Genomic DNA, 27,495 nt, shown 5'->3' on the forward strand with positions numbered 1-27,495 from the left:
ATTTATTTATTTATTTATGTATTACTAGCGACCCGCCCCGGCTTCGCACGGGTGCAATGCTGATACAAAATATACTACAGAATGTCTTTATTTATAGTATGAAGTTAGCTTATAGCATGGTTATTAACATAATAACAACAACATTCAAATATGCGTCGTTAGATTACACGTTGTTACAGAATGCGTTGAGGAAATAAAGGTTCACTGCTCGTTCCCCGTAGGTGATAACGTGATAATATGTAGCCTATATGTTGGCCCGACTTCTTAATAATATTCGTACCAAATTTGAAATAAATCCATGGAGTACTTTTTGAGTTTATCCCGGACATACATACAGACAAACAGACAAAAATTCTAAATCTATATTTTTGGCTTCGGTATCGATTGTAAATCACACCTCAAATATTATTTTAAAAAAATATTCAATGTACGCTTTTGACTTTCCTACCATTTTATTATATGTATAGATTTATAAATATGTTTATCGAAAAAAAAATTGTAGGCATACCAGTCGGCTATTACCTATAACACAAGCATTAAGTTGCTTACTTTAGGAACAGACGACCGAGTGTGTATTGTGTGGATATTTATTTATTTATTATTGATTATTAATATTATGAAGTTGAAATATCTGATATAAAAACAAAAAAAAACTTTAAGTATTAAACCTTAACTTAGTAAAATTTTGATTAAAAAAAATTAAATGGAATTTGAGCAATTTTTTAAACGTTGTAACGTATTTAAAGTATATTGTTTTATAACTGTATTTTGTAAAGTGTGCTGTTGTCATCTGAGGAGCTCTCCATTTTTCTAAGAGCGCGTGTGGCTGGCAGGTCCTGGTCCCTCGTCAGTCCTCTTTTATTGGCTGTTATGTATTCGCGGCACGATGCCGAAGGGCCGTTAGTGATGTATTGACGTTTCTGTAAATACGCTTATCGATGGACTCGGCGTGACAAATTTCAGACGTTTGATTAACCTATGCTTGGAATTTTACTTCCTTCAAAGTACGTTTTGTACATTATTCAGATAAACTTTCATTTATATTTACATTCTTATTGCTGTCGGTGCTTTACTTAACAAGATGAATATTGTAGTATCTATACTTACTAGTGTATGTTTTACTGTAAGGTACAAATTTGTATGCTTTGGTGAATCTCACATTTCTCGGATAGCTTTCTGCATCTTCTGCGGGGCAGTTTTGTATGAACACAGTTATGTTGCTATGGTATATTCATTGTAAATTAACATTTTACTATAATTAGTACAATAAAAATAAAGTATTATTTATTCAGTCTAAGAACTGATCGTTAAAATGTTATAAGACCTTTTTTCCTTACTTTTGTCAAATTATAGACGAAAAATTTTTGGATTTTTATAAATGCTATTTGTAACGTATCCGCGCCACTCACACGCGACACAGAAACGAAACGAATCGTAAATGTTAACCTGTAGTCGACTTTTTGAATTCGTTCAAAGCGTGACGAGTTTGATGAATAAAGTTTTAGCGCTGAAAATGTTCAGTATTACAAAGTTCGCTTGTGTTAAGCGCTGGGCACGCGTGCGTGGCCAAATTGGATAAACTCAAACTCAAATACACTTCATTCAAGTACTTGTACAAGTACTTTGATTTGTAATATTACTGTAACTGTGCTACGTGAAGCTATCGCGAGCTCGGAGCACACACTCTACCAACGAGGGTACTTCCTCTCAAAATGTGTTCAAAACGAGTATACTAATAAACAAACTAAGCTTATTACCAAAATTGAGCGTAATTTTACATCATTAAAATAATAGTTTTCGAAATAATTTGGACTGACTGAGGTAGGGCACAGCAGAAATTTCCTGCTCAAAATATGGAGCAGCCCGACTGGGGTAGTACCTCGACCTTACAGAACATCACAGCTAAATAATACTGTTTTCAAGCAGTATTGTGTTCCTGTTGGTGAGTAAGGTGACCAGAGCTCCTGGGGGGATTGGGGATCGGGTCGGCAACGCGCTTGCGATGCTTCTGGTGTTGCAGGTGTCTATAAGCTATGGTAATCGCTTACCATCAGGTGAGCCGTACGCTTGTTTGCCGACCTAGTGACATAAAAAAAATGATTCAAATACGTAAAATGTGCGAAAATAAAGTCGAACGAAAATGCAGTTAAAACGACTTCTTCTACTAAAACGCCCGCCATTAAAGAATTTTTTACGCTCAGTCGAGTCAAATAATTGCCTTCAAATAAAATCGTATATTATTGACATTCTAACTTTGAAAGTTCGTCGCGTAACGACCGCTCGCTGAAATCGGTACTAATCACTGTTTTACTTTCAATCATATTTATCGATTTTTAGCTTCTACGTATATACTGTACTAAGTTTGTCACACACACAAAAAAAATAGTGAAATGTATGTCACACAAGCAACGGTTCTTAAACTTTGAATATTTTCTAATCTGTAATTATTCGTAACATATGGTAGAATCATAACGAAATAACTTTTTCGGATTTTATCGCGGCATATTAAATTTTTTAAACCGTCCCTTGACCATGGTTGCTGTGAAGTTTCCGAAAAGCCGGGCATCTAAAAAACTTAATAAACCGCGATAAAATTCGAAAAATTTGTTTCATTATAATGGGTCAAATTCGGGTAAAATGTTAGGAAACAATAATATAGAATTATTAAAAAATATAACATCAATAATTAATTATGTAAATCTTGAATAACCATGGCAGACCTTAAATGGAATGTAATTTAATATATTATTTTAATAGATTTAGATGTAGGGTGTCGAATAGTCTACCATTAAAGGCTACTTTCCCATCTTATATCTTTCTCCTACGTGGAGAAAGACGCATATGCCCAGTAGTGGGGTGTTGCAGGCTGAATCATACTCTGCTGGTATGGTATGTGGAGTTATGTTTAAGCCCCACTTTTTTAGATATTTTTAACCGACTTCCAAAAAAGGAGGAGGTTCTCAATTCGACTGTATTTTTTTTTTATGTATGTTACATCAGAACTTTTGACTGGGTGGAGCGATTTCGACAAATTTTCTTTTAATCGAAAGGTGGTGTGTGCCAATTGGTCCCATTTAAATTTATTTGAGATCTAACAACTACTTTTCGAGCTATATCTAATAACGCGTTTTTACTTGACGCTTTTTTCGTCGACCTACGTTGTATTATACCGCATAACTTTCTACTGAATGTATCGATTTTGATAATTCTTTTTTTGTTGGAAAGGAGATATCCTTAGTTTAGTATCATGATAAGGAAACCAGGATCTGATGATGGGATCCCAGAGAAATCAAGGGAACTTCTTGAAAATCCGCAATAACTTTTTACTGGGTGTACCGATTTTAATAATTTTTAATTTAATCGAAAGCTGATGTTTGTCATGTGGTCACATATAAATTTTATCAAGATCTGATAACTACTTTTTGAGTAATCTTTGATAACGCGTCGTTACTTGACTAGTTTTTCGTCGATCTACGTTGTATTACTCGTCGATGTGAATGAAGTCGGTTTTTTTTTCGTTTGCGAGCAAACACAATTATTTTAAACAAATTTTATATATTTAGTACGATATTATACAAACAAAGGTTACATACATAATACAGCGAGGTGCACATGTGTAACATGTGTAACATGTAGATTCCGAGAATACATCATGATGACTTACTCTCATATTTTAATGAATTGATCTTTTTAATGATATTTTTACTTAAAATAAAAAAATGGCAAACTACAAAATATAATTTTACTTTGCATATATGGGCAAAAATAATTTTAAACTGGCTTTTATTCGTGATTATTTTCTCGTGAAAACCTTTCCTAAGTACCGCGATTTCATTCCATAAAATCTATGGATTAAAAAAAATGTGTCTACAAATACAAAGTAAACCTATATATATTATAATTATTTTTTTGCTTTTTTTGCTCTCATTCAATGCCCATGATTCAATTTTCTCAAATACCTATCACCCAAAACTTCAAATCATAATTTCATCATGTATACAGTAAAATTCCGGTCACCAACCCGTCAGCCCAGCGTGGTGACTATGGGCAACACACATGAGTTCCCGCCATTTTCGGCACGAACTGGCTTATGTCCAGCAGTGGATTGCGATAGGCTTAAGTAAAGTGATGATGATGGTGATACAGTAAAATTTATATATGTTAGTTATATACATATGTATACATATATATGCTGTGTAGATATAATATATTTATACTAATTAGTGTGGAATGCGAGCGTGTCTGCCGGGCAGCTGTCTCTGCGCTCCGTGCTAATTAGTTCATTATATTTATATTATCTTTTGTAATTGTACATTTCTGTGGCATTTTTTTATTTTGCTGTTTAAAAATGTAAAATTTTCAAACTTCATTATTTTTATTCAGGGGGTAAGGAAGATATTTCGAGAAATGTTTTAGAATATATTTAAACCTCCATACAAAAACATGAAACAACTGACCCGCGAGTGTGAACCATAATCAGGTCTCATGACTATGTTATATAATTGTGTATGTATCGGTATAAATTTCCTTAAACTATATTATTATCAGTAAAACACATTATAGTTAATAGGAAAACATAGACTCGTTGTATTGTATTGTATTGTTTTACATCAAAAGTTAATAGAAATTTTATTTCACGTGTTGAATAGAATAACAGAATCAGTTAAGAAATGAACAAATTGAAAAATCTCCTCTCGCCGTATCTGATCCGATCGCCGAGATAACGCTGATGGAATACATTCTGAAGCACGTTCCGAAGTACTTTTATAATGATTTCAATACATTCGATATCGTTCAAGTACAAAATATTTGCTGATTCGCTCCGACACTCGCGACCGATCGAAGATTTACTTGAAGGCGTAATTAAAGGAACTTTGTTTCTTAAGAAAGAAGCATCATTTTATTTTAACGTTTACGACACTTCATATAATTAGAACTCGAAGATCCAGTCGGCAGAACGTCTCGTACCTTGAGTATTTAGGACAGCTATTCAAATTGTGGCTTACAACTGCTACTATCTACCTAAAGAGACTCCAAGGCTGTATTACGTCGGCTTACAGCGAAATGCTTCTTATTTAGACAAAGGTAAGATTCGAATTCCCACACTTTATACTGACATTAGAATTTAACAAGACTGTAGCTTGTGACTAGAAAAGGTCACGACGAAATGGCCCTTATTTAAATAACACTTAGGACTATTATCTGTTGCTGTCTAGTCGGTTTAAGACTTTCAATTTGCAACGATCGCTCGCTGAGGCTAGAACATGTCAAAATGTTCCCTACGAACCGAGGCCAGTGCCGCACACTTCTGGTAATGGGAGAATGGCTCTTATGACTTGCAGGTTAAGGATGGGTGTCGGTTGTATGGTTTACGACGTTTAGTTTGCAAGGCTGCACTTTAAGGCGGTGTGACGCAAATACGACTTGAGCGGTTCCGGCGGACGCCGCGAGTGCGCCAGGCACGCTATGGCAGATCCTCGCGCCTTCCGATCGTTTGTAATTAAAAACTGTTTACTTGCGATGCGGTTGATTTAAGGCGATTATATTTGAGATGTTTCGTTTTATTTGAATGATAAGTAGAGGACACGAGTTTTAAATTGTCAAGCAAGATCAAATCGCACCTTTAAAGTGAAACCGTTACTAAACGAAATTATGAAATTTTACAGGAGAGCGAATATTAGAAAAAAGTCACTGTTTTTTCTCAATAGAGTCTGAGTTCGGGATTCTTTAAGATATTTAATGAGATCCTATGATAGATCTCTGTTTATATTATGACATGTGATTTAAAAAAGTATTTTTTTTTTATTTACAGCATTATTTATTTTGATTTATATTATTATAGTAACACTTTACAATTAATTTTATTTGTTCATTATGGTATAATATTATATAGCAACCACTCTGGTGTAGTGATGCGTGTAGTCGCCTAAAACACCGATGGTGTGCGGGTTCGATTTGTACAAGCTGTTGGCATTAATGGGGTGTTATAATATTACTAAATAAATTTAAATAAAAACTAACATTTAATTAATAATGTTTTATTACAAAATAAAGAGAGATCCTGACAATCACTTGGAATAATAATATCAATCAGTACATATCCTTGGGATATATCCTTGGGATTGAGTCTATATGCTTTTTTATGCTTTTAATGATATCTAAGCTGACTTTGTTGTGTTTCCCATGTTTACCCCTTAGTTCTTCGTCAACCGTTCCCGATTGGTTTTTTTTTTGATATAACAGTTGCGATAGGTCGATTACTAATAGCCAATGTGTTTTTAAAGAAAGTTTTACATACACGGCGCTTACAATTATTGATCTGGAATGAAAATGAATGTTTAGGTCCTCTATTACTGTAATGAACTTTATACTGATATCTGGGTTTAATAACCTCAATACATTTTGCAATATAATTTCTTTGTCTAGATAGGTCTCCCAATTTTTAAAAATTGTCAAAAATTATTTCTCGGTCTTCCTGTTTGATTATTTCGCTGCACTTTAATCTACATTTTTCCCTACATGGCGGTCCTATCTGCTTCTTTGGCATGACTTTTTTTACACTTGGAAACTGAAGTATATTGCTGACCACTATTACGAAGTTTTTTAGCATCTTGCATCACTGATAGTTTTTTAAACCCTTTGCGACTTCGTTTTTTCGGAGTTCTGTTATCTTTTGGAGAACCCAAATTATCCTTTTTTTTCAACTAATAGTTGCATAGAAATACTACTTTGAGGTGTTGGGCTAAATGATATATGCCTAGGTGGGGTTGCCGGTACGTAATCAGGATCGCAATCTGCTTCATCAGGGGAGAAGTCCTTACCCGATTCAAATGAACTAGATGAAGATGATGAACTTGAACTTATTGATGATGAACTCGAAGATGATTCTGAGCTAGTTGAATGGGATCTTGTTCTACTGCTAGGACCTTGTACAATAAGATTTTCTTCTCGAGTATCGGATCGAGTATTGGATGAATTGCTTAAAAATAAAGGTAAACTGTGATTTTACAAACTGTAACATATTATCAATAAAATTGAATTATGAATTGCGTACTTTTATAACACGAAAACTGTGTCTAAACAAATAAAAACACTATACCTATTTTAAAAAAATCCACAACTTACCTTTTTTGTGACTTGCAGCCGTGTTTATACAAATAATAGCACTGTTGTTTTAAAATTTCGTCGTCACTCGTCTACGATCGTGTTTTTACTGGTAAAGACACAATATTGTATTTAGTGAGCCGATCATAGCTCGGTTTAGTAACGCTTTAATTTACAGCTAGATGACGTAAAATACGACATTTTTAAGAAAAGACAAGCTTATCTTGTAGTTTAAGTCTATTTTAGATAGATGGCATTGATAACTCAATTCATGAAAATTTTCGTTTAGTAACGGTTTCACTTTAAAGGTGCGAAATGGAAAACAAAGTCCAAATCAACTTTATGCAAATAGGCTTCAAAAGCACTTTCGAATCGTCATTTTATAAATTAAAATTTCAATAGTGATTATTATTTTTAAAAGTGAAGCTACCACCGATTTGGTATGTATATTCTACAGAGAAGAATCGGCAAGGAGCTCCGCAGTTACTCTTTTAGTTTTTCTGTTGACGTCAGGGTCAAATTTTTTAACAAAGAATTTAACAAAGGAGAAATGAAATATGAAGGACTTTTTCTTAAAAATTGCTGGTTACGAGACGAAAATATATGGAAGAATCCTAATGTATATTATTTACACAAAGTCTTATCTCAAAGTCTGTTTGCCATCTTTTCCCTCTCCTTGTGAGTGGTCAATGATATCATTAGGTAGAATTCGTAGGTTTCAAACTTGCTTATTGCTGCTAACCTAACTTGCTAACTAACTGCCAGATTGGGCATGTCAAGGCAAGGTATTACTGAATATTAGCAAAAAATTGCTAATATTTGTTTCATTTGTATTCATGGCTTTCAATAGAGTCAAAACATTACTGGTGATGTGCAGTGCAAACGTTTAGCGTATTAAAAAAATTAACAGCCAAGGACATAATTTTCAAACAAAGAAAAGTTCAAACATATGTTATAGACAAGTATAATAAAAGCTTAGAAGCTAAAGGAAATATCGAATAGACTGAGTTTCCAATCTCTTGTATTTCTCAATTCGGCCCGTCTACGATGACGTCGAACTAATATTGTGGAAACTTGGTCAAGGGTCAGACGGCGCGTTCTTCGCGACGACCTACCAGGGCTGCTTGAGACTTTAAATTATTGCCGCTTCTAAATATATTGTTTTAATTTGAATAATTCGTGACGTGAACACTGACGAAGGCACTGGTCCACAAGTTTAAAGCCGCTCAACGTGCAATGTAACGGGCTTGCTTGGGTTACTCTCAAAGATAAGATCAGAAATGAGACCCATGAAAGAACAAAAGTAATCAACATAGCCTACAGAATTAGTATGTTGAATCGGACTAATGAGCGTTGAAGCAGACGTGTCCTGGAGTGGAGACCACGTGTTGGTAAGTGTGGGACGTCCTTCGGCCCACTGGACTGACGATCTACGTAAGCTTGCTGGTGTAGGCTGGTTAAGGGTTGTAGAAAACCGGGACGTCTGGCGTTTTGAGGAGGCATATGTCCAGCAGTGAACTGCGATAGGCTGAACTGACTGATTGATTGGTGAATAACTATGTTGTTCAATGTATTTTAAATTGAAGCGATGTAATTGTAGTATGACAGGCAAAAATAGTTTTATTGAATCTGTTGTGTATATTCTTACGATAAAAAAAATTATTATCATAGTTTGGTAAGTTAATGTCTGTTTGTTCAAAAAAAATGCTTAACTGATTGTAATAAGACTTGATATGCCGATACTCAGAAATTTAGAACAACGCGATCTCTATTCTTCAATATTAAATAGAAAATCATCCAAATAAACCATAAGACGAAGGCTGATAAAACAAATCAAATTAAGAATGTCATTAAAATTTTGACAGCCCTTAATTAGAATATGATAGGTAAATTGGTCTAATCTCAAAAAACAGGTTTAGTAAAAAAAAATCTGACATCAAAACAATTCAGTGAGAAATCCATTACGCCATGTATTTTTTAATTAAATTCTGCTTTTATTGACAAAAACGTAATGTTTTATGAGCTGTTAAGTATTTTTAATATAAAAACATTGTGAAATAATTCCAACGTAGACAAATTACTTGTAAGATATAAACATTCTTAAAGGCAAAGTCTCCTGCTTAAGTTTATAAGCTAATTATCTTATTCTTCTATTATAACGAATAATAAGAGATTAAAACTAATTAAAACATATTATTTTATTAGAATTACAGATCGTCGCAGTTTTATCCCCATTGATTTGTTATAACGCCTAGTCATTTGTACCGTGAAGGTTTTACTCGAACATACAACTAAATTAATAAATTATAGTATTAATTGTAATACAAATCAGATTGTACTTTTAGATTATCGCTTTCATGGAAATATACCAAAATTGTAAAAGGTACTGATTTGACTTCACTAGTTTAAATAAAATAACCTTACAATACGAAACGTTTGATAACGTTTTTATGCTTAATTTATGAGATAATAGATGAACGTCGTGCCGCTTGTGTAAGTCGCCGAATGAGGTGGCGAATGCTAGCGTGACCCCATCTCGCCCCACCTAGGCGGACGACTGCTCATACGTGGTGGGTTTTAGTCAGTAGGAGTCTGACATAACCCGCTGGCGCCGGAGGATAACCATGATGGATTTTAATAGTTTAAAAATATTTTAGAACGTTTTTTCTTCCTATTAACGCAGATGAAACCAGAGGACACAGCTAGTATACAATATACATACAATACATATATTGTAGCAACTCACCCGTTAACACGGACTCAGTTGATTGCTAAAGCTTGCTCTAGTTTATCTTGAGCAATATTTTTTGTTTCCACACACGCCGACGAAATATTCCACGACACGGCAGCCCTGCGGAGCGGAACTAGGCCGTTTTCGGTGCCTTTTAACTGAATCAGATAAGTTGTTCTTTTCTGTACAACTGGGATGTTTTAATATCAACACGTTCAAGTGCCGTGACCTCCTTCTGGTCACTTGTTCAGATACAAGGTACTTGTACTTTGTCGCAGTGTACATTTTTTTTAATCATATTATTCAGTACAGGGTCACATCAAAAATAAAAGTGTGTGTATTTGTAACTTTTAACTTATGTAATAATTTAATGACGTATTGAAAACTGTTTAATGAGTATGTAGTAACTGTAACCCTACATTCAAAGTCTGACGATTTCATCAATGTTATGAGATATTGTACACTGACCATTTAATACGCTTCAGCCTGCAATATCCCACTACTGGGCATAGGCCTCTTTCCCCATGTATGGGAAGGATCAGAGCTTAATCCACCACGCTGCTCCAATGCGGGTTGGCGGACCATTTAACAGCAATATTAATAATAATAAACTTTATTGTACACCAAAAACAGAAATAATACATAGCAAAGAAAGAAAAATATTAACAATATATTCATAAGGTACAAAGGGCAGCCTTATCGCTAAAAAGCGATCTCTTCCAGGCAACCGTAGGGCAAAGGAAATGGTCTAGCGTCAGCATAGGTGTACAAGTTACAACAAATTTATTATAAATATTCAAATAATTAAACATATACATACATACATACATACTAAAAGTTTATTTCTATTATAAACGTGATTACTTTTTTAATAATTACGACTAAAACTTACAAGTTTATATACATTGAACAATTTTTATAAAATATCAAGTATCCAGCCTTCTCAGTTGATTTTCTATGAATTGTTCTTCACGTAGACGGGTTTTTTGTTTTTTGTTTTTAATTATTATTTTATTTTTAAATTTAAATTCTCGTAATTCTGTCTTTCTCCATATATTTTTCAGTTCTATAAATATAAATTACATTTTATTTCGCAAAATTTTCGAAGGAATTTTTTTTTCAACTCTATTAGCTCTTTATATTATAATATAAAAAGAAAGAAGAAAAAGAAATTAAAAGAATAATGAGAAAAGGAAGAATATAAAAAGAAAAAGAAACTATTTTGACACTTTTTTATAAATCAAAATAATTTCATTATTTAGTCTAAAATCTCATTTATGTGCACAATACACAATATTAATAATTATTAATTTTCTCATCGCTATACAGCAGCGATTGAAACAGTTAATATATCTCCAACATTGGATATCAAACTCTCCTTTTATTTCTTTACTAGCGACCCGCTCCGGCTTCGCACGGGTATAAAATATAATTATAGCCTATATCATTCACTGAAAAAATGATTAAAATCGATCCAGTAATTTTGATTTATTCATTACTGCCCGTGGCCCGCTCGCGTTAACTTTAGAGTAATAGCCGACCGGAACCGCCGCAAACGCTACGTACCGCGATTTTTAAATCTGTAATATCTTCGAAAATATTCATTTAAATCATATGCTGTAAAGGGACATATAGATCTATATTAAATCAACAATGTACTTAAGGTATTTAATTAGATAAAGATTAATGCTGTATTGGTTAAAATCGTTTTGAAAATTAGCAATTATTTGTCGTAAAAAGTAAATGACAAAAAAATGTTATTGTGGGATATCCATAAGAGATAGACATACACCATAGCGGAGTTTTCTGTAGACCTTTTTAATGTGTACAATACTTAGTACATTATTCTGATAAATCTCGTAGGGTTCAGCCTGCGTTTGCAATTTAAGCGAAAAAAAATAAATAATTATTTACGACATAACATTAGAAAACTCAAAATTAACAGTATTTCTCCACTATTTAATGGATGTTTTTTTTTTTTTTTTTTTTTTTTTTTTTTTTTTTTAAATAAAGTTATGTCCACAGGCTTAAAGTGCCCATGCTTTTGTTATTCCGATTTTTAGTTTTATTACTGATCGTTTACTTGTTACACTACTGCAGCTTACACTAAGAGACCTAATTATTCTATCTTAGTATCCCTAATGCAGACGTGAGTCCACCGACCAAAATTATGCTAAACTTAATCAATTTTAGACATACATTAACATTACATTTTAGACATACTTAAGACATAGAATTATATTACGCCTTACTTTAATTATTGTTGTCACTATTATAATAATTATTATTATCTATGTTTATATATACACTTACTTGCTATCTATAATATATGTACACTTATTGTCTAGCTAACGTATATGTACACTTATGGCCTACTTGGCCTACTTACAATATACACTTAACCTATGTTATTATTAGTATTTTTTTTTTTTTTTTTTTTTTTTTTTTTTTTTCTTACTCCTAAGTTTTTCCTTATACAATTTATTCCTACAAGTAAGGTGTGCTACAATTTTAACATTTCGAGCACACCCTCAATGACGGCGGCATCCCTGTGGTGAATCGCCATCCTGAGGCTGTGCTCGAGGATGTCTTTTTCAGAAGTTTCCGCTGCCTTCGTCACAAAGCGACCAATTGCGTCGTCACGGTCGTCGGTGTAATAGACACAGGTGTTGGTATGCCTAGTCACCGCGACTACAGCGTGCGAGACGCTGTCGTGAATCTTGAGCCTCCTTGTCTTCGTCTGGAGGACAACGACGTCCTCATAGGTCTGGCCCTGCGCCTCATGGATGGTTAAGACGCGCGATCCCTCACCAGACCCGTATCCCTGGTCAGTCAGCAATCTCTTCTCCTCTTGCGTAAAGACCAGGTACAAGGTCCGGTCCCTTCCTACAGGAATGCGCGCGCCCGTGAAGCTCTCCACTCGCAAAGATCGGATCTTTGTGCTTGAGCTGTACACGGTCTTGTAAACCTCACTGATGGCAAAGGCGACGTCTTTGGGGTTACGATGCGTGCATGACAACTCACATGAGATGGTTGTTAACAGGTTTGGTCTGCGGTACCGCATTTCGAACAGGTTGTCCCTGTCGATGTACGGCAGCTGATTTATATCTCCAATGAGGACTACCTTCTCTGCTCCCGATAGTCGGGCGGCCATTACTATGGCTCCGAAATGGTTCATGAGGGCTTCGTCCACCGTTAGGCGTTTGATTTTTGAGCCCTCACGGAAACCATTTACCAGCACGGATGCCATAGTGCGCACCTTTTGCTTGGCCTTGTTGCCATAGCGGTGCGCCAGTTTTTCCTTTAGGTCTTTGGCCGCCTCGACTGTGGTCGTAATCACGACCTCCGTGTCCTCATCGAAGTCCCTGACTATGCGAGTTGTCTTACCGCATCCCGGTACACCGTTTATCCACTCCAGCGATGGTAGCCCCCAGGTCACGGACGGTAAACCGGCTTCCCGGTCGCCCGAGATGGTTTTCGCCATCCGCAGCATCCGGTCGCCCAGCATTACTTTCGTGCATCTGGCCACTACCACCACCGGGTCCCCTTCAGGTGTGTCGAAGGTTTGAGACTCCTCGTCACTCCCCTCAGACTCGACCGCGCTCACAAAACCTGCTGTGGTGTTATATGCAGCCATATACCTACCCGACATCTTGCCCTTGAGTATTTGTCGGGTTTTGCTGTTGTATATGGCTGCTTCGGCTTCCTCGAGTTCCACCTCCAGTAGCCTTTGGTGATCGTACTGGTAGGCCTGCATGATCTTTTTGCAGGTGGCCAGGCTTACCTCGCGGTTTGCCTTTATTATGGCCAGGAACTCGATTAGGGCGTTCTCTGCATGTTGAAACGGTGTGGACGCAGGTTGAAGTCTTGGTGGTTCTACTTGTCCCATATCGGCCCCAGTTCGAGCGGCGAGTGACGCCTCCGGGTGCCTCGGACTGTCGTCTTTGGTGAACCCGCTCAGCGTCCCCGATAGTCGCTCTCCCTGTCCAGCCTTTTTGGGAGAGGGGTGATGCGGGAGCTTACCTTGTTTCGGGGAGATGGTTGCCTGGATAAAGGTCGCCAATGACATCGAGCTCGGCTTAGACTCAGGTGCGGCCCTTGCTTTGCGTTGTTCAACCTTCTGGTTCTCGATCTTTTGTTGTAGGCGCTCCGAGCCACTAGGTGCGGGTTCGCTGACAGTCGGCAATGCAGGGGATGAAGGTGTTTTGGATTTCGGTCTTAAGTAACCAAGATCCTCCCCCCTGTCTTCGTAAACAATGACCTCACTGTTCTTAGAAGCCATTAGGCAACCGTACCTATCCGATACGTTGCCTCTATCATAACCGACTCTCATCGAATCGACACTGATTCTTCCGGGGATTCCCCCGGGGATCTCGCCCAAGCGCTGTAGCCACAAGCTGGACTGCGCGAAGGCGGACGTCTCTCCCCATTCGAAAAGTGCGATCTCTTTGTTTTTCAACCGCAATAAACGATAGGTCGGGTCGCCCTCCTGCTCTTGCGCTAGCGCTGTGATTTTTGTGCGCTTTATGCTTGTCTTTTGGGTGCTACCGTTTATCAGTAAGGCGAGCCCCGGCGAAATCGCCAGCTGATTGCGTTCTTCAGAGCGACAGAAGCTTATCCCCATCCTCTCCGTTTCGCTGTCCATGAATAGAGCCACGCATCTGGTCCTAATACCAACTTCTCCACTTCCGTTCACTTCACTGGGCGAGGATTGTGTCATCCTGCTCTGAGTCGGTTGCGGAGGTGCGTTTTGGTTGGCTCTATTCCTGAACAGGTTCTGCAGTGAGGAAGACATGGTCCTAGTTATTTGGCCCAGAAGGGTGCGGCCAGGAGACATCCGCGGAGCCGTGATGTTGTCCTGCTGAGTTACTTGTTGGACACGGTTTTGTTCTATTTGTGTTTGTGTGTTGTGTGTTGTAATGGATGTTATTATACATATAAACCTTCCTCTTGAATCATTCTATCTATTAAAAAAACCGCATCAAAATCCGTTGCGTAGTTTTAAAGATTTAAGCGTACATACATGTGCAGGGACAGAGAAAGCGACTTTGTTTAATACTATGTAGTGATTAACACATAAAATCTATACGCAAATAAAATATTTCACCAAATTGCATATGCTTAATTTCATCACTGGACAAAGCATTTCCTTTTATGAGGACAAAAATACTTTAATAATACGCACAACCTCTGTAGAAATACAATTTCAAACTGTATAATAGAAACATTCATAAAACAATCACCATAAAACAAATAACTCACGCCACCGCAGCGGCCACAGGCTCGAACATCCAATAATTTCAGATAGCTTTTACAACTTGACTAATCTATTAATATTGAAGCGATATAAGCGAGTCCGTATCTCATGCATCCGTGATTACACCGTAAATAATTATCAGTTATTAACCGCGAATCGGTAATATCGAAATTGCCAGCTCTGATAGCTCTGCCTACGCGGGCGGTGTAATTAGTTCGAGGTATTTAATTATGTAAATGTAGCCCTTGTAATGATAGGCGATGTATCGCGTTGTAACGAGGGTTTGATGGTGTGTGTATATTTTATAGTCGAGACTTAAGTGAGTGCTTGCTTTTGTCTGTTAGTAGGCGGTGAAGATGTTCGACGTGATGCTCGTAGAGTCTCTACCTATAATTTATAATATGTCATGTTTTTTAGTTTTATTTGTCGCTTGTACTATCTGCAAATCTGCTATGGATCTGTTTGGCAGCACAAATTTTTAATCACAACAAAATTCATGAATATCTTGTGCTCATGACTATCTCGCTACAACTAAATCCTATCTATAATCCTAGCTTTTCTAAGTTTACATACGATAAAATCAAATCGATTACTATATTAGTCTGAGTTATTGCTTTGCAGTTCAACCAAGCCTCAAACCGCTGTATTCAAATGTAATCTTTTTATATGTATTCGCCAAACTAGTTACTTTAATACACATAATTGCCGCTACGCGGTACAATATATCTGCAGCAATAAACCCGCTCATTTATGGTTATAACAAACTCGAATAAAGTAATCACTTGTGCTTGTAATAAGTTACGCAGTAATCCGTTTGAAAGCCCACAGACATTATTTTGCGATGCGTTAATACGAGGGCGGGTCTAATTCGATGGAAATTGTGTTAAATCGCTGTAAATATCTACGCGAGGCGTTCTAAGTGAACTATCACACGCCAACGTTTCTTTATGCGAACACTGAGGCCGCTTCGCTTGTGAGCCTGTATAACGATAATGTGAGGTCTTATTTATTATTATTTAGCTATATCTATAGGTAATGTTGTTTAATATGATGGGAACTGGTAATTTGTAACAGTTTGCATAATACATGAGCTATGAAGAAGTAAACCAAAGGGATTAAAAATTATTATATACGTTTTCTTACTATTTCTTTTTCACCAATCAGTTCGAAAGGAGTGACGAGGTAGGCAGTGCGGTTACAAACACTTTTTGTATATTTAATTTGAGTGATTTTGTTCCTTAAGTATTATAAGCTTTTGGCTGTATTAAACCTAAGCCGCTAAATACCTCATAAGTGGCCAAAGCCCATTTATCCCATTAAATGAAGCGCCAATGGACCCTCAAGGACAGACAAGTTCCAATTTTCGTTAGTTCAGTAATCATCTAAGTACGATCGACAAACCAATGAAGACAAAAAATAAAACTAGATAAAAGGGAATAAATACAAATAATATTGAGTGCGTAAAGTGTATGAGAAATAGAATTTTGTTATGTTTCTACCTTCTAATTGCGCGATATATCGCTTCAGAGGACCGCCAGGCAGGAGGCATTACTTAGCTAGTTAATAGGTAACCAGAATGATTACCGTTTCAGAAGAATACGTTTGAATTTTTGGTTGTTTGTAACAGGTTGGTTTTTTTTTTTTCATTCCATCATCAATCCCTATAGTTTCTTATCTTTCACAGCTACATATTTCCTTAAATAAATATATCTAAACATTATTCTGCTCTTGGCCGTGAGCTCCCCGAGCGCACTGCGTCAATTGATCGTGACGCCCGTGTGACTCCACAACACGGTCAACACAAAGGACCGCGGGCCCTTCTATGATGAGGCGTTATTGTACGCAGCTGCGTAATTGAGATGAGGATGCGACTAGAACAATGTTGCTAGCGATACTTTAACGTCGCATGGAGATTTATACAGTTGTAGAAATCATTGTTTTATACTTTATGTACATTGTTCTCGATAATTAAATAAAATTGAATGCTGAAACAGTGAGATATAAACAATAAAAATTTAACAAAAAGCAAAAATATAGCTTATTTATTTTATTTATTTATTTAGGACCACCGTTGTTAATAATAATTATACAATAAACTTAATCTTAATAAATACTATACGGCTAAGTGTTACAATTTCTTAAGTTGAACACTACATCCAAAAAAAAGTGTTACATTCCAAAATAAAATAAAAAACATATTTAAAACCAATTAAAATAAACAGTCATCAAATATATATAAGAATTAGCGATCTTAAAAGTATAACTCCATCGTATGTGTATAAAAAGTAAATTAAAAGTGCTAATTATTTGTCAGTTCTCAAACTATGTTGAGCATTCCCGTATGATTATAATTAAAAAAATGTTTCATTAAGTAATTTAATTCTTTATTTTATTATAAGTATTTGAATGTAGACATTTGTATGTAAGTTTATTATACATCTACACCACCTACTCAATTTAGATAATAAGTTTCCTTCTATGTATGGGTTGTCTGGAAGAAATGGCTAATTAGCCATAAGTCCGCCCATTGTACTTCACTGTCTGTAACTATCTTTATGCTTTGTTTGTAATATATTTGTGGTGTACAATAAAGTATAAAATAAATAAATAAATAAATAATTTAATACAATTTACAACATCACAAGAAGCCCCCCATCACTTGATAAACAAACAGCTAAGTAATACTATATTGTGACCTCATCACGATACCACACAGAGAAACGAAGTCAAAGTCAGACAAAGATGTTAAATTAAAATGTTTTCTACAAACCATTAATTTTGTGTAATTCTACGAATATTATGTGAAATGAGGGCATTAATATTTTCGATAAAGTTCCTTCTTAATTATAAAGTTCTGTGAATTCCATCTCCGTTGGTTCCTAGATTTTTAATGTGTCAGTCGACGGCGGCCATGAAATGTAATTTAAAAAACATTTATTAATCTCCATTTTAATGTCAATTATGTTTAATTAATGACTGAATTACGTTTAAGTTATTTATCTGAAATTACCGACCTCGATACCTACTCCATATTTTTAAGTTTTTTTTTTTTTATACATTTCACTAGGTCAGCAAACAAGCGTACGGCTCACCTGATGGTAAGCGATTACCGTAGCTTATAGACGCCTGCAACACCAGAAGCATCGCAAGCGCGTTGCCGACCCAATCCCCAATCCCCCCAGGATCCCCCCAGGAATCCCCAATCCCCCATTTTTAAGTTTAACTTAATTTTACTACGTCTTATGACAAATAACACTACTCGGGAGCAAGAGTGTTTAGCTGTGCTCTTCTCTAAGGTCGAGGTGCTTCCCCCATCTGTTTATAACTTTAAATCCAATATTTACTGATGTGTTTAACACTAACATTTTTTCCAAAGAACTCGTAATAGAGGAGGACGCTAACAACGTGACTTTAAATATCAATAGTAATGTATGAAAACAACGGAAAATCGAACAAACGCTACGAATTTGTTTTAAATTTTGACAGTATTCAAATGTAATTTCAGTTTTAGTTTAGCCTTTACGCGAAAAGCAAATATTTGTGATTGAATCACACATCGCTGTGGACGAGCAAAATATTGCACAAAAATATTTTTTGCTAACAAAACTAGTTTTGCGAGAAGTGCGTCTAAGCGAGTTATAGCGCCGAGGGCGGGCGGGCGGCGTCAGAGATCGAATTACGTCGAAACATGTCCAAACATCGCTTTATTTATGCATGCACTGTCATTTTATTTCGTTATATTTTCATATGCGACGGCTGAAATATTAAATTGTTTGATTTTTTAAGCAAATCTAACTCTACCAGTCAAAAGACCGGACAGATTATTTTCGTACGTATTTTTGGAACTATTTACGTTCCCGTCACTTGAATTTTAAAACAACATTCTAAATTCAAAATATTTATTAATTATTCTGAAAAAAAAATGTTATTCATTGACTAAAACAACGCACTAGATTAATAAAAATTCCCAGATACTAAACAAAGTCAAGACCGATAAAATTACTTCTACAAAACACCAGTAACATGAGAATAAATAAATTTTTGCTGTACGTTTTAAGCAACATGTTCGGAGTTAAACTCAATAATTAACTTTGTATACACAAATTATAAAATTGTAAAGGTGCCTTTCAAAGTATTTTATAGGACCTTATATTTTGATATCCATAATTCAAATATCCAGTTACATAATTATCTATATGTTAATACGTGAAGCAAAAACTTTGTACCCCTTCTTACGAAAATTGCGCAGACGGAGGAGTATGAAATTTCGCACACTTATAGTTTATATAGAGAAAGAGTGCAGAATGCTAGTTTTTTTTTTAATTATGCATAAAAATACATTAAATCAATTAAAAAATCATTACACACACTACCATGTATTTGACACGCACACGCGTATTAGACTATTTTGTTGATTGTCAAAGCTGACTAAATTAAAAAATTAAAAAAAGGTTCTTTGTTTTAATTATTTTTTGGTTTTCTTTAATAATTATTTTTTTAATTATGATCGAATTTCAACCTCTGGGCGACCACTGGTATACTTAGAAGTAAAAGCAAGCAATGACTTAAAAAAATATGACGTCGCAGTCAATAATGACATTTTAAATGTAAATCTAATATATAAAATTCTTGTGTCGCGGTGTTTGTAGTTAAACTTCTCCGAAACGGCTTGACCGATGACCGATTCTCATGAAATTTTGTGTTCATATTGGATAGGTCTGAGAGTCGAACAACATCTATTTTTCATCCCCCTAAATGCTAAGGGTAGTCCAACCCTAATTTTTTTTATATATTTTGTTAATTTATTTTATTTTTATTTTATTATGATTTAACATCAAAAAATACATACAACCGTAAATTTTCATAATATATAGGGCAAAACAACGTTTGCTGGGTCTGCTAGTAAGGCATATAATATAGAATGTATCATTGCGACTCCACCGTCTAATGTGCCCCTAACTCTCTCGAGTGACTCTCGATTATACGATATGCAAAGAAGGCGGAATTTAAAATTTAGATTCTGATTATAATTAATTTATCGCTGACAATTCGAAATGAAATACAAGAAAGAGAAAGAAAAGAAGTAAAATCAAATTATTATTTATGTTAACATGGCACCTAATATGTCGGTGGAAGATTTTATGTAAAACAAATTAGTAAGTCCACTTAAGAAAGATTTATTTTAATATTGGTTACCTTAACTTGTATATTTATTGTAATACAAGTATATATTATATATATACGAACACACGAGGCTAACCTTATTGTGGTTACCGTAACCTATACGCCCTGCAGTAGTTTTAAAATAATTAAAAGACCACCCAGTATACTGAATAAGACATTTTAAAGGTCGCCTTCAGAAATAGAACTCAGCTCACAATGTAAGCCGATTTCAACCCTACTATTAAACTATTTGTAAATGAAACTGAATTACTGAAACCTTCTTTTCAAATTAAAAAAAATATATATGAAAGATTATACCGCTATATCATAAAGTTTAATATCAGAGAATACATTATTATCACGAAGATATAAAACCAGTCATAGAACTCGTAATAGAGGCGCACTTCAGTCACTAGAAATACTAAATTTTCATCATCTGGATAAAACCCGACCGGTTATAACAGATTAAACTCAACTAGCGTGTAATGTAATAAAACCAGCGAATAAACTTACAAAATGTCGGAATTTCAAAATTAACTCATTCAAAATAAACAGAGCACATCGTGATGGGATGCGAATTGAAATGACCAAACGCTGTCTGTCAGGCTCCTGCCCACCGTACCACGTAAGAATTAAACTAATTAGCTTTACGTATTACCGTGTACGAGTGTTGTGTGGCTGTTCGAATGGGACTCTATATTTTGTTCTTTGTTGTATCTACGTACTGTTATGCCTAGGTTTAATTCGCGGATAGTGCTGACGCCGCTATTTTAATTACTTTAAATATTTCATTTTCCATACGGTCGAGTCAGTTGCCGTTTACCATCCAGCGCGTCACAATATATATTTTTATACAGAAAAGGAAAGTGAGGTGTTTCTAGGGACAGTTACTGTAAGTGTTTGGACTATTAAATAAACTTTATCAATATTTAACCAGTTGTGTGTCTATTCTAAAAGACTACCGGGAGGTGCCGCGTAACAATTGGTGTCAGAAGTGGGATGTCGTAAGTGGTTTTCTGTGTAAAACCCTGACATCCGAACCCTGGCACCCAGGTACGTCATTAGACATTACACAAGGTCACAGGCCCCACGTTGCCGTGCCTACATCAGATATACGTCTCAGGCCCCACGAGCCGAGGCAGGTCCACCAAACACACGGAACTTCTAGCAGATCTACAGCCCCACGCTGCTGAGACTGCGTCCCAGCAGAAGAACCCTCACCAGGCAACCACACCATCATCTACATTTCATATACACGTCGCTATATTGCAACGTGACGCGTTAGCTGCAATACGACTCACAGAGCCACCACGTGTCCGAGTTCCGGCCCCGCAACGTCATCAACACGTGTCACGCTTCCCAGCAGATATGATCGCGCTTGCTGTTTCATTGTGAGTTTTCTATTTTACTAAAAGCCTAAAAGTGAATAAGTGCTAGTGATCAGTGATTCTTTCCCAGAAGATTAATATATCTTAACCTTTTTTTTTAATAAACCTTAAATTCAGTAACAAGCTTAGTATATTTATAGAGTTACGTATATACAACTTCTACAAAAATCTATTTACATTTTCACTAAAATTACTGTTATTTTTAATTGAATGCCTCCTAAAAAGGAAAAGACTGTAATTGAAGAAGCTCGCTCTGATTCCGACAGCAATTATTCAGATCCATCTTTAAAGTTCTCAAAACCGAAAATGGCTGAGAAGATAACTCTATCTGTTCTTACCAAATTTATAAAACCTTATAATGGTGATCGCGAATCTTTGCCAGCTTTTCTCACAAACTGCGAAAATGCTATTTCTCTCGCAACCGCTGACCAGCAGAATGTGCTTTGTAAATACATTATATCCCAGCTTGAAGGCAAGGCTCAAATAGCTTGCTGTCTTAAAACATTTAACAAATGGTCCGAAATAAAATCATTTTTAAAAGTCACGTTTGGTGAGAAAAAGCATTCTACGCATCTTTTAATTGATCTACAGAATTGTAAGCAAAATTCAACAGAAGATGTCACGCAATATTCATTAAGAATTGAGTCTTGTATAACACGATTACTATCTGATATACATTACAGCTGCGAAAACTCAAATGAGTTAATAGGAAGGTTAGCTGCTATGGAGGATTTGGCATTGAATACTTTTTTATTAGGGATTAATTCAAATTTATCGCAAATTGTACGCTGTCGCAATCCCAAGACGCTATCTGAGGCTATCACACTTGCTATTGAGGAGGAAAAGCTTTTAAACCTAACCAAAATTTCTCAACAACCTTCTAAATATTGTTCAATTTGCCACAGATCAGGTCATAACACCTCTGTATGTTTTAAAAACCAAAAACCTAATTTTACTAAATCTAACAATTTTCAAAAAACATTTCATCTACAAAATCCTCTTATTTTAAGTCGACCTTATAAACTTAATTCTAATTATAATAATAAATATTGTGTTTATTGTAAAAACAAGGGTCATGTTATAAACGAATGTCGCAAACGCGAATATAACAATAGCCGCCGCATACTGCAACCCGATTCTTCTCAGATTGCACAAAGCAACGCCACGGGTTCGCGTGCACCGAATAACGATTCACTCGTGCACCATTGTGATAATATTGATCGATGTAATACTTCTTTTAACGAAAACGATTTAAACTAAATCCGATTTCGGCCTCGTGCCAGTCGAAATCGTCGGCTATAAACAGCACAAACTCCATTTTCGATTCTCTATCATCTCAGCCTCCCCGCGAGGTAGGCCTGAGTCATATCATTATGAATACTATTCCTAATTCTTATAAATTAAATGCATCTCAGTCCTAGCCGCTGAGTCTCACTGAATCTTATAAATTAAATGCATCTCAGTCCTAGCCGCTGAGTCTCACTGAATCTCATAAATTAAATGCATCTCAGTCCCAGCCGCTGAGTCTCACTGAATCTCATAAATTAAATGCATCTCAGTCCTAGCCGCTGAGTCTCACTGAATCTCATAAATTAAATGCATCTCAGTCCCAGCCGCTGAGTCTCACTGAATCTCATAAATTAAATGCATCTCAGTCCTAGCCGCTGAGTCTCACTGAATCTCATAAATTAAATGCATCTCAGTCCCAGCCGCTGAGTCTCACTGAATCTCATAAATTAAATGCATCTCAGTCCTAGCCGCTGAGTCTCACTGAATCTCATAAATTAAATGCATCTCAGTCCTAGCCGCTGAGTCTCACTGAATCTTATAAATTAAATGCATCTCAGTCCCAGCCGCTGAGTCTCACTGAATCTTATAATAATAAGTCTCTTAAATCTCATAAAAAAAATCTCTCTCACCAATATGGAAAGGCCCTTATAAAATAATAAAAGTCCATAATAAAAACAACGTGACCTTACTAATTGGCCGTAAACATATAAAATATCATACAAATGAAATAAAGCCAGCACAATCATAAAATCAAGCTTAAATACTTTTAATTCTACTATTCGAAGACTAAACCAAAACGAAATTAAATTAAATTCCCATATAACTATACCTACTAAATGATATTCTTTCTCAAGTTACAAAGCAAAATGATAACTTATACTACGTAACGCGAATAAATAGTTTTATCAATCTAATTGAAAGTTCCCTGATAACAATTTCTAATTTCTTAGACATAATCCTTAATTCTATTTTATTTTAAAAGCAAATATTTTAGCTAACATGTTTCTACTACAACAAAAGATTATTTTCATATTAAAAATACCATTAATATACCCAGAAAAATACATTGTTTACAAAAATATTCCTTTACCGACTCCACATGATAAAAATGCTAACACGTTTTCTTTAATGCAACCGACTAAAGCTTATATTGCAGTAACAGATGATAAGCTCAGTTACGTCTTGTTAGATAGCTTAAACAATTGTAAGTTGATAAACGATGAGTATTCTATATGCCCTATGCTCAGCATTTATTCGAGTATAAATAATCCCTGTTGTGAAAGTAAATTGTTAACAGAAGTAGTCCTATCAATGTCACCTGAATGTAATCATAAACTTTTGTATAGTAATGTCGATATTTGGCAAACGCTTAGTAATAATAAGTGGATCTTTGTTCAATCTAAACCATGTAAATTAACTGTTAAATGTAATGAAACTCTCAAATCGTAATGTATCCAATTTCTAAATAAATGTTTTTTTTATACTAATTCTAAATATAAAACTAATGTCTTAAGATTATTAATGTACTATCTTTTACACTATTCATTATACTGTTATACTAATTCTTATAATAAATAATAATCTTAACTCTAAGATAAACACACTTAGATACTTATAAGAGTTTGTTATGTGTTTTTATTTATGAATTTTGGCAATTTTTGACAATTTTATAAATTTTATAATTTTTGTGAATTTTATTAAATTTATATTTTCTTTGAGAATTGTTTGTGTGTAAAATAGACTAACATTAATTATATAAGTTATAATATTACTAACACATATGGATGAATTTTCTAAAACAAACTTATTATTATAATTATCTTATTATCATAATTTTATAATAAAATGTCAAATTCTTAATTATTGATGATAATATTAACATTGTTAAAATTTTAGCTAAGCAGCTCTCTTATTGTTTAATGATAAATTTTATTTTTTTTAATTCCAATTAATTAATATTTTGGTAAAAATTGTAAAACGCTCATTTTCCTTTCTGACCTTTTCGATTTTAGTCGCGTCTCAATTCCGCTTCATCTTTAAAGATAAAGCTCCATCAAAAGGGGGGAGATGTTATGCCTAGGTTTAATTCGCGGATAGTGCTGACGCCGCTATTTTAATTACTTTAAATATTTCATTTTCCATACGGTCGAGTCAGTTGCCGTTTACCATCCAGCGCGTCACAATATATATTTTTATACAGAAAAGGAAAGTGAGGTGTTTCTAGGGACAGTTACTGTAAGTGTTTGGACTATTAAATAAACTTTATCAATATTTAACCAGTTGTGTGTCTATTCTAAAAGACTACCGGGAGGTGCCGCGTAACAGTACGTTGTACTGTATGGTAATTAGTTTTTAATCTACATAATTATATATTTTATGAATATTTACCAAAGGAAGAACAAATCAAATCGTACTTATCATCATAATGTAATATTCATATAATTTAAATTTATATCTTAGATTATTAGGTTTTGGTTGCCCTAGTAGCATGCATGGTCTACTGAGAGAAAGTGAATCAAAACTTGGGTTGTTTGAATTTTCAAATTCGTGTACAATAATGAGAAAAAGTGCTGTAACACGAAGCGCAATAATCACCGATTTTTACACGAAATGGTGGGACGTTGGTTTAGTACAAAACAGCTTAAAATTAAAAATGTAATTTCATTTGTACTTGCGATACACAAAGAATGTTTAGTGTTGTCTAAATTCCTAGAAGACCGTTGTATAGTTGTGACAGCTGACATGAACAGACGAGCTGCGGGGGACGAGATGAGTTCTTAATTTCATTGCAGCGGTGATTGTTCAGAGTCTGTGGTAGAACGAAATATTTGTAAAGCTTTATTATACATAATATTAAATTTAACTTTTAAAGATGTTGGTTTGTAGAACCAAGTCAAATGAAAGTTAATTACACAACGAGGTAACGCAATTCAATATTTAAAATTACTTCGTTTAAAGACCAATCTAAAACGACATATATAATATGTTTTTCTGGCTTTAAGTAATTTTAATTTTAAATCTTATTAGTTATAGTGGTTTTAGTAAATAAATTTTCATTGCTTGTTTAAGCTCTAACGGTTTAAAACACTGATAGACTTTTGACTATTTGTTACAGGATTCCACTTTTAGTTGAAGTTGGCAAAGATTTAGCCATATTCTCTTTATTATCGTCTATATTGTCTTGCTGATATCTGACACATGTGTCAAGTGAAACTGTATGTGACGCCTAGTATCTTTTACACCCACCTCACAACAGAGACGACACACCACTCTGTGGAACATTTAATCTCTCATTACGAGCCGCATTGATTATTTAACTTTCAACGGAACGTCCGAGGAACAAAAGAATTTGAAACGTAATGTTTATCTTTCCCTGAAATTCTAAATTAGTATTTACCTTGGGGAATTGTGTAAAATTGAAGCTTTGTGAACAACTTTTAAATGCTTATCTTAATCACCGGCGTAATGAAAGGAATTTATTTTAACCGACTTAAATAGAAGGAGGATATAACTTATTACGAAAGATCAGTTTTGCAAGTGGATTTGTATGAGGTTGGCTAGTGTAACTGTATTGTCTTACCCGCTATCTGAAGAAGCCAGAATGCTGTATAAAATTGTAAAAGTAGTTCTTAAGCGTATAAGTATTAAATATTTTTGTAAGACCTATGAGGGTGGCATCGTCCGAATGACAAAACCCTCCATAAATAATAAAGATTTTAAAAAAAAACTTTTAACTGGGTGTTCCGGTTTTAATTATTCTTCTGTTTTTTCAAAAGCTGGTGTTTGTTGTGTGGTCTCGTTACAGATTGAGCGAAATCTAAGAAGTAATTATTCAGTTATCTCTTATAATGCGTATCATTAGATTATTTATTATTATTTGTCATGTAAATTGAAGTCTTTTTAACGGACTTCCCAAAAAGGAGCAGTTAAATTTTTTTGGTTTTTTATATCAGAACTTTTGACTGGGTGAAAAAATTTCGATAATTTTTGTTTATCGAAAGGTGGTGTGCGATCTAACAAGTATTTTTAACCGACTTCCAAAAAAGGAGGAGGTTCTCAATTCGACTGTATTTTTTTTTTAACCGACTTCCAAAAAAGGAGGAGGTTCTCAATTCGACTGTATTTTTTTTTTTTTTTTTTTTTATGTATGTTACATCAGAACTTTTGACCAGGTAGACCGATTTCGACAAATTTTGTTTTAATCGAAAGGTGGTGTGTGCCGATTGGTCCCATTTAAATTTATTTGAGATCTAACAACTACTTTTCGAATTATATCTAATAATGTGTTTTTACTTGACGCTTTTTTCGTCGACCTACGTTGTATTATACCACATAACTTTCTACTGGGTGTACCGATTTTGATAATTCTTTTTTTGTTGGAAAGAGGATATCCCTAGTTTAGTACCATGATAAGGAAACCAGGATCTGATGATGGGATCCCAGAGAAATCGAGGGAAACTCTTGAAAATCCGCAACAACTTTTTACTGGGTGTATCGATTTTGATAATTTTTACTTTAATCGAAAGCTGATGTTTGTAATGTGGTCACATATAAATTTTATT

General features: G+C 34.9%; 1 long non-coding RNA gene across 1 annotated transcript; it reads right to left on the reverse strand.

Annotated features, from left to right (window-relative positions):
* Positions 1-21,692: 21,692 nt before the first annotated feature.
* Positions 21,693-22,105, reverse strand: LOC123659178. The gene is made up of 2 exons (XR_006743992.1): positions 22,036-22,105; positions 21,693-21,767 (listed from the first exon to the last, which is right to left on the reverse strand). It is a non-coding gene; the product is annotated as an uncharacterized LOC123659178 (long non-coding RNA).
* Between the last annotated feature and the right edge of the window lie 5,390 nt (positions 22,106-27,495).

This window comes from Melitaea cinxia, chromosome 13 (genome assembly GCF_905220565.1).
Source record: "Melitaea cinxia chromosome 13, ilMelCinx1.1, whole genome shotgun sequence".
In the NCBI taxonomy this organism is placed as follows: domain Eukaryota; kingdom Metazoa; phylum Arthropoda; class Insecta; order Lepidoptera; family Nymphalidae; genus Melitaea; species Melitaea cinxia.